Consider the following 6,095-nt stretch of genomic DNA (forward strand, 5'->3'; position numbering starts at 1 on the left):
GGGTGGTAGGGGGATGACAGGAGAAGGGAAGCGGGTGGTGAGAAAGGTACAGAGGGCAGGGTTTGGGGGCTGGGAAGGAAAGGGAAAAGATTAGGGTTTGGGGATGATGAAAGGGCTTTCTACGGGTAAGGATGGCAAAGGGTGGCAGTGACGGAAAGTCAGGCAACCTGTCCTGTCCGTCTTTTTGTATCGTGAATTGGAAAGACTGCAAGGGGGAGGGGAGTTGCTTGCGCCCTAAAGGAGGAGTTATTCAGATTCATTGCAGTGGGCGGCGGCTGCAAAACGCACCATTCTTCTTGTTTTGGCTCTGCAAAGCAGCCTTTTCAAGGGTTGGCTTGGGTGACAAAATGTCTTGTGTAGGCGTGGGTTTGTCTCCCTCTCGCTCTCTCTCCCTAAGATGTGTCCGGCATAGGCCAGGGTGCCACTCGAGGCCCAAACCAATTCTGGTTATCGCTTCTCGGCCTTTTGGCTAAGATCAAGTGTAGTATCTGTTCTTATCAGTTTAATATCTGATACGTCCCCTATCTGGGGACCATATATTAAATGGATTTTTAGAACAGGGAGATGGAAAAAGAGCTTGCTCTGTCCACTCCACGCATTGACCTGGTATTGCAGTACCTCCAGGAACGGTGCACCCCTTCTTAACCCAGTTTCCAAAAGCAGAACTCAATTCACCTGATTCATATTAGCCCGATTTAATGAATTGGAAGAAAGCATACGTCTTCATATGCACCTCAATTTGGCCCATTCACTTTTCACACTTCCTCCTTTTGTTTTTTATCTTTCACACTTTTGACTTTCTTTATTCATCCAAATAGCAAACTCATCACCACTCAACCTGACCAACTCGGCTATGTCCCCGTGCTGCAGTTCTCTGTCTTATCTAGATCATTTGCAATTGAATGGAATAGATCCCTTTTGGACAAAGTGGATTCACCTGCTGCTGCAGTGACCACAGGTGTGATAACATCTAGAATTGGCATCTGGTGCGATCTCTCCGCTTCCACTCCAAAGAAAGTTACCTGTTTATTCCTATCATGCATTGGTTTTTGGGGTTTTCTTTGAGTAATGATGATCTCTTTAGTAGTCTGTTGGCGCCCTCTCCTGGAGGAATAGTTTGCTTGCTCTTGGACATTCTAAAAGAGAGGTCATGATAGACATTGAGCTTCTGAGCTCAATTGGGGAAAGTCATGGGTGATGAATGTTTGCAACCTACTGCGAAGCCTCATACCGCAATATAAGGAACGTCAAATACTAAGAAAGGGCGGCCTATGAAAGAATTACTACTTTCAATAAGTACACTTAAACGGCTAATTGGGAATAGAAAAACTGTAAAAAGCCCTCTGAGAAAGCCCCCCTCTAACCTTTGATAGTAAGCTTTTCTGTAGTCTGCCTGTTGATGTATTTTCCGTTTGAACTGTGCACAACATGAAGAGACGGAACACTGGCGGCTTGTCACAATGCCCCCCGATGACATCACAATAGCGCTGCTGCCTAGAAAACAAGCTGCGCAGAAGAAGTTGTTCTTTGGGTGGGAGGGTGGGCTAGTGGAAGGAGGGGGCAATCTCTTTTTTTCCCGGGTGGTAGGGGGATGACAGGAGAAGGGAAGCGGGTGGTGAGAAAGGTACAGAGGGCAGGGTTTGGGGGCTGGGAAGGAAAGGGAAAAGATTAGGGTTTGGGGATGATGAAAGGGCTTTCTACGGGTAAGGATGGCAAAGGGTGGCAGTGACGGAAAGTCAGGCAACCTGTCCTGTCCGTCTTTTTGTATCGTGAATTGGAAAGACTGCAAGGGGGAGGGGAGTTGCTTGCGCCCTAAAGGAGGAGTTATTCAGATTCATTGCAGTGGGCGGCGGCTGCAAAACGCACCATTCTTCTTGTTTTGGCTCTGCAAAGCAGCCTTTTCAAGGGTTGGCTTGGGTGACAAAATGTCTTGTGTAGGCGTGGGTTTGTCTCCCTCTCGCTCTCTCTCCCTAAGATGTGTCCGGCATAGGCCAGGGTGCCACTCGAGGCCCAAACCAATTCTGGTTATCGCTTCTCGGCCTTTTGGCTAAGATCAAGTGTAGTATCTGTTCTTATCAGTTTAATATCTGATACGTCCCCTATCTGGGGACCATATATTAAATGGATTTTTAGAACAGGGAGATGGAAAAAGAGCTTGCTCTGTCCACTCCACGCATTGACCTGGTATTGCAGTACCTCCAGGAACGGTGCACCCCTTCTTAACCCAGTTTCCAAAAGCAGAACTCAATTCACCTGATTCATATTAGCCCGATTTAATGAATTGGAAGAAAGCATACGTCTTCATATGCACCTCAATTTGGCCCATTCACTTTTCACACTTCCTCCTTTTGTTTTTTATCTTTCACACTTTTGACTTTCTTTATTCATCCAAATAGCAAACTCATCACCACTCAACCTGACCAACTCGGCTATGTCCCCGTGCTGCAGTTCTCTGTCTTATCTAGATCATTTGCAATTGAATGGAATAGATCCCTTTTGGACAAAGTGGATTCACCTGCTGCTGCAGTGACCACAGGTGTGATAACATCTAGAATTGGCATCTGGTGCGATCTCTCCGCTTCCACTCCAAAGAAAGTTACCTGTTTATTCCTATCATGCATTGGTTTTTGGGGTTTTCTTTGAGTAATGATGATCTCTTTAGTAGTCTGTTGGCGCCCTCTCCTGGAGGAATAGTTTGCTTGCTCTTGGACATTCTAAAAGAGAGGTCATGATAGACATTGAGCTTCTGAGCTCAATTGGGGAAAGTCATGGGTGATGAATGTTTGCAACCTACTGCGAAGCCTCATACCGCAATATAAGGAACGTCAAATACTAAGAAAGGGCGGCCTATGAAAGAATTACTACTTTCAATAAGTACACTTAAACGGCTAATTGGGAATAGAAAAACTGTAAAAAGCCCTCTGAGAAAGCCCCCCTCTAACCTTTGATAGTAAGCTTTTCTGTAGTCTGCCTGTTGATGTATTTTCCGTTTGAACTGTGCACAACATGAAGAGACGGAACACTGGCGGCTTGTCACAATGCCCCCCGATGACATCACAATAGCGCTGCTGCCTAGAAAACAAGCTGCGCAGAAGAAGTTGTTCTTTGGGTGGGAGGGTGGGCTAGTGGAAGGAGGGGGCAATCTCTTTTTTTCCCGGGTGGTAGGGGGATGACAGGAGAAGGGAAGCGGGTGGTGAGAAAGGTACAGAGGGCAGGGTTTGGGGGCTGGGAAGGAAAGGGAAAAGATTAGGGTTTGGGGATGATGAAAGGGCTTTCTACGGGTAAGGATGGCAAAGGGTGGCAGTGACGGAAAGTCAGGCAACCTGTCCTGTCCGTCTTTTTGTATCGTGAATTGGAAAGACTGCAAGGGGGAGGGGAGTTGCTTGCGCCCTAAAGGAGGAGTTATTCAGATTCATTGCAGTGGGCGGCGGCTGCAAAACGCACCATTCTTCTTGTTTTGGCTCTGCAAAGCAGCCTTTTCAAGGGTTGGCTTGGGTGACAAAATGTCTTGTGTAGGCGTGGGTTTGTCTCCCTCTCGCTCTCTCTCCCTAAGATGTGTCCGGCATAGGCCAGGGTGCCACTCGAGGCCCAAACCAATTCTGGTTATCGCTTCTCGGCCTTTTGGCTAAGATCAAGTGTAGTATCTGTTCTTATCAGTTTAATATCTGATACGTCCCCTATCTGGGGACCATATATTAAATGGATTTTTAGAACAGGGAGATGGAAAAAGAGCTTGCTCTGTCCACTCCACGCATTGACCTGGTATTGCAGTACCTCCAGGAACGGTGCACCCCTTCTTAACCCAGTTTCCAAAAGCAGAACTCAATTCACCTGATTCATATTAGCCCGATTTAATGAATTGGAAGAAAGCATACGTCTTCATATGCACCTCAATTTGGCCCATTCACTTTTCACACTTCCTCCTTTTGTTTTTTATCTTTCACACTTTTGACTTTCTTTATTCATCCAAATAGCAAACTCATCACCACTCAACCTGACCAACTCGGCTATGTCCCCGTGCTGCAGTTCTCTGTCTTATCTAGATCATTTGCAATTGAATGGAATAGATCCCTTTTGGACAAAGTGGATTCACCTGCTGCTGCAGTGACCACAGGTGTGATAACATCTAGAATTGGCATCTGGTGCGATCTCTCCGCTTCCACTCCAAAGAAAGTTACCTGTTTATTCCTATCATGCATTGGTTTTTGGGGTTTTCTTTGAGTAATGATGATCTCTTTAGTAGTCTGTTGGCGCCCTCTCCTGGAGGAATAGTTTGCTTGCTCTTGGACATTCTAAAAGAGAGGTCATGATAGACATTGAGCTTCTGAGCTCAATTGGGGAAAGTCATGGGTGATGAATGTTTGCAACCTACTGCGAAGCCTCATACCGCAATATAAGGAACGTCAAATACTAAGAAAGGGCGGCCTATGAAAGAATTACTACTTTCAATAAGTACACTTAAACGGCTAATTGGGAATAGAAAAACTGTAAAAAGCCCTCTGAGAAAGCCCCCCTCTAACCTTTGATAGTAAGCTTTTCTGTAGTCTGCCTGTTGATGTATTTTCCGTTTGAACTGTGCACAACATGAAGAGACGGAACACTGGCGGCTTGTCACAATGCCCCCCGATGACATCACAATAGCGCTGCTGCCTAGAAAACAAGCTGCGCAGAAGAAGTTGTTCTTTGGGTGGGAGGGTGGGCTAGTGGAAGGAGGGGGCAATCTCTTTTTTTCCCGGGTGGTAGGGGGATGACAGGAGAAGGGAAGCGGGTGGTGAGAAAGGTACAGAGGGCAGGGTTTGGGGGCTGGGAAGGAAAGGGAAAAGATTAGGGTTTGGGGATGATGAAAGGGCTTTCTACGGGTAAGGATGGCAAAGGGTGGCAGTGACGGAAAGTCAGGCAACCTGTCCTGTCCGTCTTTTTGTATCGTGAATTGGAAAGACTGCAAGGGGGAGGGGAGTTGCTTGCGCCCTAAAGGAGGAGTTATTCAGATTCATTGCAGTGGGCGGCGGCTGCAAAACGCACCATTCTTCTTGTTTTGGCTCTGCAAAGCAGCCTTTTCAAGGGTTGGCTTGGGTGACAAAATGTCTTGTGTAGGCGTGGGTTTGTCTCCCTCTCGCTCTCTCTCCCTAAGATGTGTCCGGCATAGGCCAGGGTGGCCACTCGAGGCCCAAACCAATTCTGGTTATCGCTTCTCGGCCTTTTGGCTAAGATCAAGTGTAGTATCTGTTCTTATCAGTTTAATATCTGATACGTCCCCTATCTGGGGACCATATATTAAATGGATTTTTAGAACAGGGAGATGGAAAAAGAGCTTGCTCTGTCCACTCCACGCATTGACCTGGTATTGCAGTACCTCCAGGAACGGTGCACCCCTTCTTAACCCAGTTTCCAAAAGCAGAACTCAATTCACCTGATTCATATTAGCCCGATTTAATGAATTGGAAGAAAGCATACGTCTTTCATATGCACCTCAATTTGGCCCATTCACTTTTCACACTTCCTCCTTTTGTTTTTTATCTTTCACACTTTTGACTTTCTTTATTCATCCAAATAGCAAACTCATCACCACTCAACCTGACCAACTCGGCTATGTCCCCGTGCTGCAGTTCTCTGTCTTATCTAGATCATTTGCAATTGAATGGAATAGATCCCTTTTGGACAAAGTGGATTCACCTGCTGCTGCAGTGACCACAGGTGTGATAACATCTAGAATTGGCATCTGGTGCGATCTCTCCGCTTCCACTCCAAAGAAAGTTACCTGTTTATTCCTATCATGCATTGGTTTTTGGGGTTTTCTTTGAGTAATGATGATCTCTTTAGTAGTCTGTTGGCGCCCTCTCCTGGAGGAATAGTTTGCTTGCTCTTGGACATTCTAAAAGAGAGGTCATGATAGACATTGAGCTTCTGAGCTCAATTGGGGAAAGTCATGGGTGATGAATGTTTGCAACCTACTGCGAAGCCTCATACCGCAATATAAGGAACGTCAAATACTAAGAAAGGGCGGCCTATGAAAGAATTACTACTTTCAATAAGTACACTTAAACGGCTAATTGGGAATAGAAAAACTGTAAAAAGCCCTCTGAGAAAGCCCCCCT

At 46.2% G+C, this 6,095-nt stretch overlaps 4 non-coding genes across 4 annotated transcripts; all 4 read left to right on the plus strand.

The window, feature by feature from the left end:
• The first annotated feature begins 449 nt into the window (after nt 1–449).
• LOC142270900 (U2 spliceosomal RNA) lies at nt 450–640 on the plus strand. Its single transcript, XR_012736108.1, has one exon. It is a non-coding gene; the product is annotated as a U2 spliceosomal RNA (small nuclear RNA).
• Nucleotides 641–2,027: 1,387 nt separating this feature from the next.
• Nucleotides 2,028–2,218, plus strand: LOC142270901 (U2 spliceosomal RNA). Its single transcript, XR_012736109.1, has one exon. It is a non-coding gene; the product is annotated as a U2 spliceosomal RNA (small nuclear RNA).
• A 1,387-nt stretch (nt 2,219–3,605) lies between these two features.
• LOC142270902 (U2 spliceosomal RNA) lies at nt 3,606–3,796 on the plus strand. Its single transcript, XR_012736110.1, has one exon. It is a non-coding gene; the product is annotated as a U2 spliceosomal RNA (small nuclear RNA).
• Nucleotides 3,797–5,184: 1,388 nt separating this feature from the next.
• LOC142270903 (U2 spliceosomal RNA) lies at nt 5,185–5,375 on the plus strand. Its single transcript, XR_012736111.1, has one exon. It is a non-coding gene; the product is annotated as a U2 spliceosomal RNA (small nuclear RNA).
• Nucleotides 5,376–6,095: the final 720 nt, after the last annotated feature.

Source organism: Anomaloglossus baeobatrachus, unplaced genomic scaffold (assembly GCF_048569485.1).
Source record: "Anomaloglossus baeobatrachus isolate aAnoBae1 unplaced genomic scaffold, aAnoBae1.hap1 Scaffold_3323, whole genome shotgun sequence".
In the NCBI taxonomy this organism is placed as follows: Eukaryota; Metazoa; Chordata; class Amphibia; order Anura; family Aromobatidae; genus Anomaloglossus; species Anomaloglossus baeobatrachus.